Here is a 14,334-nt window from a genome sequence, read left to right as displayed (position 1 = left end):
ATATCATATCTGTCAAATAAGCATTCAATAAATGGTAGCTATTATTACTATAACCACTAATAAAATATTCTATGGACCTTTAATTCACAATTATTAAATACTTGAAAATTGTTACTGGACTGTTATTCCAAAGAACTGTATAAATTCTGAAGAAGATTACATTTTTGATTAAACATGAGTTTCTCACTCATATTTACAGATGCTTTGTTTAGCAAATTGATAGAATTTTACTTCCCATAATACTACAAGAGCTTAGTATAACATCCTGCATGTAGTATGTCACTAGATAAATATTTGTAAAATAAATAAGTGATTCCTTCTCTAGAGGATCCTATTAAAAAATGATCTGGAGCAAGTCAGATTTAATAGTTCCTTGTTTTTCATTTTAGCATATTATCTTATTAAAATCTCAACAATTATTAAATTAAAAAGCTAAGTGCGTATCTGAAAAAAGGATCTTTTGTTGAAATCAAGTACAGTTTAATTGCACTTTCACTTTTTACATTTATTTTCCCTACTTTGTTGCTGTTTCACAGGATAGAATAACCAGAGAAAAAGGTCAGACTATAGTAGAAGTTATCCTACATGGTATAATTTGAGTAAACAAAGTTATCGAATATTTTTTGAGTGAACAATGTATTCATATGCTTCTCTTGTGAAGGATCTTAAAGATGTTGACACTAAGAAATTAACATACAATGCATTTGTAGGTCCACTTTATAGTAACAGACCTAGTAACTGCAGTGATGGCTAAGTTTTTAGAAGTCTGGTTATCGATTGCATTGGCAAGTGTTCGCGTGTTCTATTTTTAATTGGTGAATTCCACTGATATACCATTCTGACTCAAAACTCTAAAAGAAATACATTATAGGTTCAGATTCTACCTTCCTTCTCTGCAAGTCACTTGAGAGACATAACACAATATTTTCTTACACTTTCTGTATACTGTATTTCTGCCTTGCAGGATATTGGATTCTGGCTAAAACATCCACTGAGACATTTGTTCCATGCCAAAGGTCCTTGATATTTGATCCTGTCCTAAATGTCCACGGAGATGCTTGTTCTACACCAAAAAGATCCTTGAAATTTGCTGACATATTAACATACTGTGCACCATGAGACCCCATCCTCAACTTGTCCTCTGTGCATTTCTCTAACTGTAAGGTTCTCCCTCTGTAGTCACAGTTAATATAAACTCCACTCTTCTGCAAGATTGGAACTTCACCCCATCTACCTAAGCCCACATGTGATTACCAGCCAGGCTACAGAGGCAAGAAGGGTTATTATTGGTAATACAGCCACGATACAATTATTGGACCAAGTAAACATGTTAGTATATTTTATGATTAATCTTGTATAGCAAAAGTATAAATAAACATTATTTGAACCCAGAACTGTTTTTTAAGCATGGGCATTTTAGACAGGACCAAATATAAAGGGCCATTGGGCATGGATCGAATATGCTTGTGGAACTTTAGGACAGGATTAAAGTTCAAGCACATTTAGGTGTGGATAAAAGTCTCCATGGATGTTTTGGACAGGACCAAATGTCCATAATTTCTGTGACTCTAAAACTGATTTCAAATAAGAAAACTATTTCACATTAGTTTATATACGAATATGTCTGAATGTAAGTATCATCACATAGCAACTGGAAATCTTTGTAATGTTTTACACTGATGATGAAGCATCATTTCTCTTTTAAGCAACATTGACTCTGAATTACAAAGCAACCTTGACTAACCCATCCTATGTTTACTAAATGTTGTATGTATAAAGTCTACATGAAGCTGGAGGCCCTTAATAAAAATCTTAGTTTCAAGACAAAACACTGTTTTTGGCTACAGGGCTATGAAAATAAAAATTATGAGAGAATTCCAGTTAAGTAAAATTAGCATTCTGATCTTGGCTATTTGGTATGGCTCATATTTTTTTTATTTTATATTATCCTACAAAGTCTCTTCACATAACTGTACCTTTATTATCATCTTGGAAACAAATGGGATTCTGATTACCAAAATTAACAGCTATATGTAGCATCTAGATGAGTACTATATTTGAGAGGTGTAATAAGAGTAATTTACAGATGCTAATATAAATTATGGCAGACATCAAAAAAAAAAATCAACCTAGAGCTTTTCATGTCATTTCTTGCCATAAGTTTATGTTTACCATACCAAACCATTACAATCACCAAGTTAAATCAAGAGAATACCAGAATGCCTGCTTCTGAAAATAGCAACATTTTTTTAATGTTACAATTAAATTCTGACTTCATAATTTGATCTAGTTGGCTGCCAACCACCAAATTTAAGAAATAACAAGCACCCAACACATACTTTACTTAATATTTGACTGATCAAAATATTTATAGCAATAATGTATAACTGAAGTACAAATATTTGCAATTGGCCATATCACTAAGTTTATCAGACATCTCATGGGTATGGAATCTCTCCTATTTCAGAACTCATTTCAGTGACAAGAACCGAGAACCATGAACTCTAAGACCATTCGTGTTCTCACTACGATATGACTTAAAAACTTATTCCTTTGCCTTCCTTTTCAAACTTCATGCCACAGACAATCTCTTGGTGTTCCGCACACAAATCCTTCATTCTTCCATACCTTTGCATGTGTTGTTCTTGCAATCCGGAATGCTCTTCTTTTCTATCTTTTCTTTTCCTTTTCATATTAACTAGACCACGATATCTTTCTTTTTGTCCCTTAAATGATTTTTTAACCTAAAAATTAGTATAACAGACTTTCTTTTAGTTTACACTTGCCAGATAGATAGTCTTCTGTCCTTTTAACCCTTTGCTTTCCTTTATTTTAAGTATGGCTTTTACAGGAAACATGTTTCTTCGTCTCCCCACCCCCCCACTTTTATCTCTCCGAAAAGTTTTGCATTTGGTAACTTCATGGAAGGGAGACTGCAGTCCTTGCTGGTTCACCATCTTCTCAAGAGCAGAAAGTAGTAAATTCACTCCATTTTTCAAATTTCTGCTCAACCGTTATCTCCTTAGCAAAACTCCTTAGACCTGAGCAGTAGTGAATGAGAGAACTTTCTCTATCTTTGCTTCAATCATAACATAAATCATTGGATATTTTTATAATTTGGTTACATATCTGTTCCACGTGTTAGACCTCAGCAAGTCAAGAACAGAGAAATGTTATTCGTCTGTGTGGCTGTTCCATGCTGCCTAGCAAAGCATAAGCACGTATACATGTTGCTTGAATGGATATATGTGAATTATGTAAATGTGCATGTACTTGATATCTATACACTTCCGTTCATACCCATTTCACAAATATATGTCAAGCAAACAATTTCTACCATCTTTTGCATTATCCTTCCCTATTCTACCTGCCACGCTTCCCCAAATTTTACCTCTGGATTTCATTTTCCTCTCTCAGAAGAGCTCACCTCACGTACCCAATACCAACACCACCCTGGTCAGATAAGTACGATGATTACATTACATACAATATTTTTTTAGGGCAATATTGTAACCATATATAAGTTTGTATCATCAATATAAAACGTGAGGATTAAAAATTCTATTTTGCTTTATTTTCCTAGAATTAAATGTGAGAAATCAGAATTTCAAGATTCTAGGGAATTTACATAAAACATTTCCATTTCTACATTGAAACTATTTTTACTAGAAATGAACTTCGGAAATTTTAACAACTGTTCCTGTGCTCTTAACCCTTTTCTTGTCTAGGAATAAAAAATGCCAGTATTCATTTAACATCATGTGTTGGAATGCTACATTTTTTAGGATTTGACATTTTCAGAGATCGAACTACTAAAAACAGAATGCTATAAATAGAATGATGTCATTTGTTTCCAAAGACTATCGATATACTAGAGCGAAGCGGAAATAATAATAAAAGCGAGATATTTTATGGCAAACTTTGGAGGCAAGGTTAGGACTGTAATCTGCGAGTTATCTCGGGGCAAACTTAAGGCTCTCCTTGGCTCTAATGGCTAGCTCGCTCCTGTTGCAATTCCTCTACAGTATACAGTGATATGACTCTTCTAAAAACATCAAAGCTCTGATCGAAAGATGTTCTGCTTTACATTCTCATTGATTTGAAGGGTTTCTTTTTAGTTTTAAGGAGATCCTACATGGTCTAAGTCTTTGGAAAGAAGGGCCTTATGTTCACATATTTTCTAAATCATAAAGGGATATATTCCAGAAAATGTGGAAACTCTATCTTCAGATATTAATTTATGTTTGATTCATGAGAACCATGAAATTTATTTTATATAAAGGCAACTACAGAGCATTCTAAATTCTGGGCTAATTGGATGAAGAAGAGGCTCTGAATTCAAACAGAATTTTACTTGTATTCTGTCTCTGTCACTTATTAGCCAGTTATTAGCTGTATAGTTTGGATAAGTTACATAATCTTTCTGAGTCGCAATTTCCTCTTCTTAAAAATGGGGATATTGATATCTGTCTTGCAATGTTGTTTTAATATTTAGAAATAGTGAATATAAAATTTCTACCATTATGACAAGAACATAATAAGTACTCTCTACAGTCATTATTATTATAGCACATTATTAATATATAAATCAAAAAGTGAATAATTGAGGGCCTACTTAGATTTCTGTATTAAGATAATTCTTATTTCTCAAGATCAGATATAATTTTATAAAACAGAATATAAAGATCATTAGTTGCCACTGTTTCCTAAAGAAAAAGTGAGTCTATAAAAAGTAGATAAGAAAAATTAGAATGGAAATTCTCATCATATTAGTAGTATTCTCCAGGCTAATAAACCACATGCGTTCAACAACTCATTAATTCCTACTGTAAAATGAGAAATGGAAATAACAAATAAGAGAGTGAATGGTATATGCTAGGCTATTTGCTATTTTTACTTTGTAAGGTCAAAGCAGATATTTTAATATGAGAGACATAAGTTAATAACAGCACATATGAAACAGAACCTTCACTAGACACACTGAATTATATGTTTGCCGTTTAATCACAACCTAGGAATATCTTCAATCCACAATGCATTCTCCCCCAGCTAATGTTTTCATTTTAGTTTCCAGGGACTGTGTATTTAAAAATCAATAGCTAACATTATTTATTTCACCTGAAGCAAAACAATCTGTGTTTTTCTAATGAAGTGAGGACTGTTGTCTTCTTATTTGGCAATATCTGAAGGTAATTCTCAATAGTATTTCTTATAAGCAGAAGGGCCTCTTTGGAAGCCAAATTCATTTGTTTTAAATTCAAGACTTTAGTTGGATAAATATTTACTACTTTTTGATAATTTGAATTATACATAATTCTGTATTGACTTAATGGAGACCTTGTTAAAGGAAACTAAAGTCTAGGAGTAACTGGCGTTCTGAAGGCTAAATGATAGGGAATTCTATAATAAGTTAATGCTGTCTCATTTATAAGCTAAGGAGAAAACATTATTATGAATTAACGTTTAAAATCCTCAGGTATTTCATGTCATTTAAAATATGCACTTCATTTAAAACAGGATCAACTATACATATAGAATTACATGAAAAAAAATAAAAATTTAAACCAATGTGGGGAAAGAGAGATGAGAATCCATAATTACTTTCAAGATCTATGCTAGTGTGACTACTTTTGTATATCATGGTTTAACACCTATAGCCGTATTTTAAATCTTATCAATAAGGTAAAACTGAAATACTCTTTTCTCTATTTTCAAATGAATCATGGATTATATAACATCTCAAGAATGTTTGAATTATTAAATAGTAAAGTGTATTGGCTTTCATATATCCAAATACATATGATTCAAATCAGCTGATAAGAAAGTGCAAAGTTAAGATAATACTCAAAATTTTGAATCTGTGCTATCGAGTATAGCGTATAGGCTGTCTTGATATCTTATCGGCTTTTCTAATAATAAAATCTATTAACTTTGAACTTTAACATAATTATTATGTAGCATCAGTCTTGGAAAATTTGACAGAAAAGACAGAAAGAACTTGATTTGTAAAAATTTAAAATAACTCTATTTCATGAAAAAAAATTACCCAGAAATTGCTAAGTATATTCAAGAGCAATTTTGACTTTCCAGAATAAAGCTTCTTATCATGGGGGTAAACTGATTAAGAACATGCATTATACAGTATGGCCACTCTTCATTCCAAGCACATTTATCCCAGGATTTTCCTATGATCATGATAACAATGATGTCTACTGACATACTTCCTAAATTGAAATACATCTGCTATCAAACAGATCTCCTTTTTAGGGTTTATTGTTCCCCTTTTTTTTCTACCTTGCTTTATTTTTCATTAAGTTCTTCAAAATCCCAACTGTATATCAATGCTTTTTCAAATGTCTTTTCTAGTTGTTTAAAATGATCTCTCCCTCGTTTCGGCAATCTTCACTTGCTTTTAAAGACATTTGGTCACATGCCACCCTCCAATGCTTTTATTTTCTCACGCATAAATCAGGCATCAATTTTCTTCTTGCCCCAAACCTAAGCACTGTTTCCTTACCCATGAGTGTCCATACTTTTCCCCCCATCTTTCATCTGTCTTTGTAGCATATGTCAAATACATAAGTCAGTGTTTTATTTTCTGTGGCTACTTTTCTTACTGGGAAAACTGCAGCAACAGCAAAAGTAACACTTCTGACCAATACTTTAAAAAATACATTAGCCTTTGTTCTGTTTTAAGAGTTCCCTACATTTATACAATATATATTGTTTCCTTCAACAAATATTGGTTCTTTCAAAGGCTTCTGGGAGAAGGGTCTTAGGTGTTCAGGTGAAGTGAGCATGACCAGAAGGGGCAGTGTGGCACACCTGGCAGCCAGTGTGCACTCGGTAACACTGATCTTGTGGCCCAGGGATGGAAATCATGTCCTTTGAATCCTAGAACTGTGTCCTTGAAAATGCGCCATGCTGCTCCAGAAAGAAAAAAAGAAAAAAAGGGCTCAACATGAATTATAAAGGAATACCTCATAATTAAGAAGGAAGAGTATTCTCTCATAACGCATGTTTTTAAACTTCTAGTAGATTTTTTTTACCCTTCTTTCATATTAATTTCTAATATTTGAATAATAGAACAACATGCCAAGTATTTAGTGCTGGAAGACAGCTAAGATGAAGACAAAAATTCAAACAATATCTACTTAAGGAGGAAATAGTTAAAAAGCTATCCCTGAAATGTAGCAGCCAGGGAGACCTTTTCTTTCATCAAAGACAGGGCATGCTGGCATCCATGATAAAAGATCAGGGTGCATGGTCCTGCCCCTGTTTTCAGTTCAGACTTCTTCTCTTCTTGCCAGAAAGAGCAGAATCTGATATTTTCCATTGCCCCAGCTTTGCAGGGAAAATGCAGAGCTCGGATAGGACTCAAGAGGCTCCTGACTGCACGATCATGACTCAGTACGACACAACTGAAACAGGCATTTGATGAACATATTGGAGGGGAAAAAAAAAAAACATTTAGAAATGCTGGTGGTGAATACTTGGCACTTGAAGTGACTCACAGGCAATTACAGACACAGAGCCTAATTGTTTTTCTGCGAATAATAGTAAGGGTCTTGATGTGGGGAAGTACCAATCAGACAAAAATCATCGTGCCAGAATGTGGCCCACCCAGAAGAGAAACTCTAGCATTCAGACCGTGCAAGACAAGGAACCGAGACCGGACTTAGCTCAGCGTGACAAAGGTGAGATAGGAACTGAAGATTCGTGTCACGACTTTTCGTTTTTCATACATAATTTTGCATTACTTCATGTAATAAAATAAATCATCATACAGGTATATCACATTAAATCATTTTATGATCTTCCTAAAGCCTTAAGAGAAATTTTCTGGGTTTTGTAATGGATGCTGGGATAAAACATGACTGCTGGAGACAAACAGTAAACAGAAGTAAACAGAACCAAGCATAACCCTTATAAAGATATCCTGTAGCACTCAGTAGTTTTTGGTTAAGAATATACATTTGAGTAACCCAAAAGTAATATGCAAGTAAGGTATGTCCTTTATTTATAATTTTTGAATACCAGAAAGGATATGATAGACCCATAACAATACATGCATGTCGGCTATAACACATTAATTACATTCTAGAGAAAATTCATATTCTATTAAATATGCACCCTAAATAACTAGTTTGTGGAATAATGTTATCAGTAAACTGTTCAAAACCTATGCTGTTTTGTAAATGTACCACTATCTCCACTATCATCATTATCATCATCTAATATTATTATTAATATTTATCATTGTTAATTGGGGAAATAAGTTGGACCCTCCCATCCTGTACCCCCTAAAAAACAAAAACCAATAGCTCAGTTTTGCCACAGGTTGCTATAACGGATAGATAGACAAATGCACAAAACAATAGATAGGACACAGCAAAGGATCAGTGGGTGCCGAGCCAGTGCTGAGAGGAGGCAGGGGCCGTGTTTCAGATGGGCCTTGGAGGACTAGCTTCCTGTCATGAGACGACAGCTGCACAAGTCAGCACACGCATCTGTGATGAGGGACTCTCTGGATGCAGGCACTAGTTTTTAGTTTCTTAAATATAGTCATAATGGCTCCTCCAAGCAATGCATCAGCCCAATTAATAGCTTGCTCCTTTCCCTTTCTTACTTAAAGTTATGATTGTATTTCTATTTTTCTGTTTCCCCATGCCTGGAGAAAGATCACATGTGAACCGACATCTACTTTATACTTTTATTATCTTATATTTACCAATCATAGTTGATTTAATTTTTATTATAGGAACATGAGTTGTAGCAGAACAAATTGATCATCTTAAACTCGATTTCCTCTAAGTCTACTGGTCTGATATATGGGATGTGCTTTTCTCAACTTATTGCAACCACTCTTCCAGGTCTAGCTTCCACGTACCTCTTTCTTTCCTGCCCACTCACCCTTCCTAAAACAATCTGGCAAACCAGGAACTCCATGGCCCATAGGGCAAGGGGAGGGTAGTAATTCCTTCACAGGTTGTCTGGCTTTAGGTTATTTCATAATAATGTATCTGATTAAACTTCAATTTTACACCTTGCTATGTTTCAGAGGCAACATGGTATGGGGGAAAAGCAGACTCGGATTCAACCCTGACTACAGACATTCCAACTTCATTACCCAGACAAATTATCCTCAGTTTTATCTACACGTTGGCTATTATCACACGCCCCTACCAGGAGTGCTGCTCTGATGGCATGTAAAATGTTTAGCACAAACACTGGTACAAGGTAGTTGATCAATAAATCGTAGCTAATTAATTATTACCTCTTAAACCCATACTTGAAACCAATTTACTTTTCTCTTAGACAAAATTCTAGCAAGTGAATTGGCAACAGATTAGCAGAAAAAAAGATAGAAAGGAGGAATGGGTGCTGCTAAAAACAGGTAATCTTCCAATTTCAAAAAAGTTAGAGATAAATTCATAAAATAAAGGATAAGGAACATCTTTATAAACATTATAAAGATTTATAATAATACATTAGCATATTTAAAAGTGCTCTAAGCCTTGTAATCTTGTATAATTGAGTGTCGGCATACACAGGCCTACTTACACACTTCAATATTATGTATTATAATAAACCATTAGCATAATACAGAATATTAAAATAATGTGAATAATAATGTCAATGGCAGCCCTGAGTGATGATTAAACTAGATAAAGTACCCTCCATTTAAGAAGTCACAGATGAAAGACTGCAAAGAAAAAAAAATAATAGTGAGATAGACTGTGTCCAAAGATAGATAAAAATAAGTATTTAATATTAATAACATTTTTAATTGACAAGCTAATTCTAAAATTTATATGGCATAGCAAAGCTCTAAGGAAAACCATGACAATTTTGAAGATCAAAATGAGAACATATGCTTTATCAGCCTTCAAGACTCCTCTGTTAACTTATAAAGAGAATGTATTATTGGTTCAAATATAAACAAATAGATAAGATAACAGAACAGACAAAGATTAGGCCCACATATATATGAAAATTTAGCACTAGCACCACAGATAAGTGAAGATCTTCAATAAATGGTACTAAGATAATTCTCTATGTTACATTATTGGATTCATAGCAATTAGATCTTTATATTAAACTACATCCACATAAGTACAAACTCAAGTCCAATGAGATTAATAATCTATATACGAAGAGCAAATTGTAAAGTTTTAGAAGAAAAAAATATAAAAGAATATGTTCAAATCCTCAGATTAGAGACAGATGGGTAAGACAGAAAAATCATAAAGGAAAAGACTGATAAAGGACATAAGAATACAATGGTTGTGCAAACACACCATTAAAAAAGAAAGAAAATTAATGACACATTGGGAGAAAACATTTACAGTGCATTTAATCAACCAACAATTAGTATTCAGAATATAATATTTACAAATCAATTAGAAAAGACACAATCCGATAATAAAGTAGATGAAAGATAAAAATAGGCATTCACTGAAAAGGAATGTCCAATCTAAATATGAAATATGTTTAAAATTACTAATAATCAGGAAATTAAAAATTAATCCACAGGGAGATACAATTATAAATCCAGCAGATAGGTAAAAATTAAGTCTAATAATAAATATCAAGTATTAGTAAAACATGTTGAGTAATAAGAACTCTAACACATGGATAGCAAAAGTTTATTTTGTTACAAACATTTCATTTAATGAAGGCTAGATTTTCTGAAGAAATTTCCATTTGAAGTGGCAACATTTTGTGTTTTCTAAAGCCACAAAATATTCTAGGTAAAATCCTAAATTGAATCTTGGCTAAGCTTACTTTTTTTTTTTTTGCTTAATTTAAACTAAATGTATTCTTTTCAAGATTTTCTCATTGTAATTCTGCTGTCAACAATGAGAAATTACTATGGCACCTGAAATAAAAGTTGATTTCCAAATTAAGAAATGTAACATAAAAGGAAAGAGCTAATGCGCAGCCCATCATCTCAAGAGTGCAGCACAGAATTAGTAAATGCATAAATTGCTCTTAAAAGTACAGTTTCTTTTCCAAAGATAATTACTACTTCAAGGAAAGCTTCATGTCTGTTGATAGCCCTCAGGCAATTAAAGTATGGACTGATCTTTGTCTCTAGTGTCAAAAGCAAGGATTGTTGAGTATAGGTACAGTTGTGATAGGCAAACACAATTTAACTTAACAGAATGAAAACTACTGGAACTGTTATTTAAAATATCTAAATAAGTCTATGGCCTGATCCCGTCTGATCTCGGAAGCTAAGCAGGGTCGGGCCTGGTTAGTACTTGGATAGGAGACCACCTAGGAAGACCAGGTGTTGTAGGCATAAAAAATAAAAAAATAAGGGATTGTAAACTGACAAGGTCCTTGCAATCTGTGAGGTCAACCAAGGGTTGCCTCGCCTAAAAAATAAATAATAAATAATAAAATAAATAAAAATAAAATATCTAAATAAATATACCACCAGCAGATTGGGCAGAGGATAGTTATATTTTGTGAATGGCTATTAATAAATCAAAATGTGTAAGAATTCTAAAGTTCTCTTGATTTTCACGATTGTTTGAGATAAATATAATTTGAGAATAATGGCAAATACTAAGAACCAACATACCATTAAATTCTGAAAATCTCACTTTTGTGATCTGTCAAGTATAAGCTCTTCACCAGTTTTAAGCTTCAAAGATTCACAAATGCTAGGAAATGTGACCAGAAATAAATTTTGAGACCTTCTTAAAGCTCCTAAGTTATAAAAATGTATTTTATGAGTAAAGAAGTATTCTCTCCATTGTCTCCATATGCACACAATTTGGTCATAATAAATGCCAAATAAGACTATATTTGGTAAATATAGTGTTCTGATTCCTCAAATAAATGTGTGTTTCTTTGTTTGCTTGTTTATATGTAAAACTAATCATCTCCTCTGCCAGCTTTAGTTTAGAAATTTTGACAAATTAGATACTGGACTTTTCTGGACACCTTTAGCCATCTATTGTCAACTGTCAATTAAACTGTCAGTTCATGGGGATAACAGCTCTCGGAGGTTATTATTTCCCTTACATTCAAGTTCTTGGGGAGCCAACTTTAATAATATAATATACAATGTATTTCAGATTAATCAGAGTTGACTGTGACATAATTAATTACTTTACTGAATAAAAGAGCCATCAGTAAAGGTGTTCTCTTTAGAGGTAGCATTCACACAGCATACTGTCAGTGCCCAGCTAAGTTCTGCTCTGGAGAGAAGGTGTTCAGTCCCAGGGTGGTGAATTCCTATCATTAGGAATACAAAGTCTTATTTTTCTTAGCAGCAGAATGGTTTCCTAGGACTTATTAGGTGAAAACCGATTTGGCATGAAAGATGAGATCTCCAGGTGGCAAACTTAAATAGCAAAACTTTGTAAACAAAAGAAGGGTTTAGCTAACTGCAGGCTTTGCTTTTCTGGATGGGAACACAAAGCTGGAGGCAGAGTTTGATTGCTCAGGACAATACAATATATTCGAGAAGCTCTCTGGACAGAAAATGAAACACACACACACACACACACACACACACACACACACACACACTCAGAGATAAGGTTGTTGGCTACTCAGTAGAAATGTTAAGGGAAGTAAGAAGGTATTTATCAGGAATTTTTAAGCAAAGTTTTACTGTGTGGTATGGATTAGGTGTCTATAGTAGTCAAAAATCCTCCCTGATGCTGTAAACCTTAAAGCATTTAAGGAGTTAAATTTGCCTTTTCAGGGAATGCAACTAAGTCCAGAAACCATCATATTGGGTTTGGGGCCAGATCCGAGGCTCTCTGTGGTGGTCTTGCCACATCTGGGTCAAAGAGGCAAATCCATCCAGTCATTTCAGCCTCATGTTATTAAACATTCAAACCATATAACTAACAAGCATGGGTTTCAGTCAAAATTCTGCCATCAACCTTCTAATTATAATCTGGTTTCCCAGAATTTGCTGGTCAGAGGTCATGAGGGTGCTGTCTCCTAGAGTAATACTTTTCACTGGGACTATTCATTTGACATTCTGGTTAAATCCACTTGTCCCTGTGGGCATTGCTAATATGAATTTGCCAAGGTAATGCTACCCTGTGGGGACACACTAACAAACACTTGTAGTTGATAGGGCTACCTATGGCAAACAATCTTTAATCAGTTTTTTCTGAAAAAATTTCCAAAGCAGAGTGGCATAATTTAAATATGACACCTGCTTCTTCTATGTAAATATGATAGCTTCCAAAATCAAAATTTAAAAAGTTCAACTTTAGGACTGTAATAGAGAGAATTTTGACTTCAAAGAATTTGCCTATCACCCACAATGGTTATAGAAAATGCAATGGGAGTTTGGTTTCAAGAGATGAGAGCTAAACTATGCTATAAAAAATATGCATGTAAAGGGGCTCTATTGCATATCATTGTATCATGGAAAATTCCTAAATAAGACATTTTAAGATCACACCGAGCTACTTGCAGGGGAAATAATGCTGAAATCACAATGGGATGGTCGGGAATATTAGTGATCTTAGTGGATTTTGCTGATATTTTTCCATTTATGACTGACATTCACAGAAGCTAGAGCCTAACACAGTCGTTCCAGAAGAAAATTTCCCTGCAATGAACAAAGCCCTTTTGTGCTTCTGGTAAAACATGACTCCACTAAGGCAATTAGCTGTTTTAAAAATAAACTAATTCATTTTGGAGATCTGATGTATAATTATGCAGCTGCATGGACTGGGGAGGGATGGTGACTGGCTAGAGTGTTAGTAAAATTAGAAAAAAAAATGCATCTCCATGCTGACAGCTAAAGCATTGATTTAATGTCCAATTGCCACCTTTGCCTCGTGTGGAGCTACAAAATGAACCTCTTTCTAAAATAATACAAAAAAATTCTGATAATGATAGTAGGATAACTCCAGGGACAAAGGGGATGGTAACTAAAAATATTTACCCAGAGCCTTGCTTCTAAGAAGCCTGGCACCCTCTGTAAAATTAACTCTTAGATATCCATTTAAACATGACTCAGAAAATTTAACCCACTCATTCCACATACAGAACTGCTCCATTCTAGTGCTAGAAGCAGACCATTTGGTGATATGACAATTTGTGTGGGTTCTAGATGCCATGGTAAAAGGGCAAATGGCTCTTGGCCCACTTCAGAAATTTGTTACTAAGGCAGCAGCTTCCTTGGGTGAAAAGATCAAGGCCTGACAATTAACCACAGCAGGATCCCTCCAAGTTTTGTTAGGCAAAGGGCTCTCTACCTGATCATGACACTACACCTGGCCTTGCTTGCAGTCTGAGCTTCTACAAAACCCGCAAGGTAAATTCACCACATATGATAAACAGCAT

At 34.1% G+C, this 14,334-nt stretch overlaps 1 protein-coding gene across 21 annotated transcripts in view; it reads right to left on the bottom strand.

Moving 5' to 3' along the window:
- The window catches only part of HDAC9 (histone deacetylase 9), an 829,181-nt gene that overhangs the window by 473,031 nt on the left and 341,816 nt on the right, over positions 1-14,334 (bottom strand). The gene's annotated exons all lie outside the window — the stretch shown is intronic.

This window comes from Pteropus medius, unplaced genomic scaffold, assembly GCF_902729225.1.
Source record: "Pteropus medius unplaced genomic scaffold, Ma_sr-lr_union100, whole genome shotgun sequence".
Taxonomy (NCBI): domain Eukaryota; kingdom Metazoa; phylum Chordata; class Mammalia; order Chiroptera; family Pteropodidae; genus Pteropus; species Pteropus medius.
This window is presented reverse-complemented; position numbering and strand designations above follow the sequence as displayed.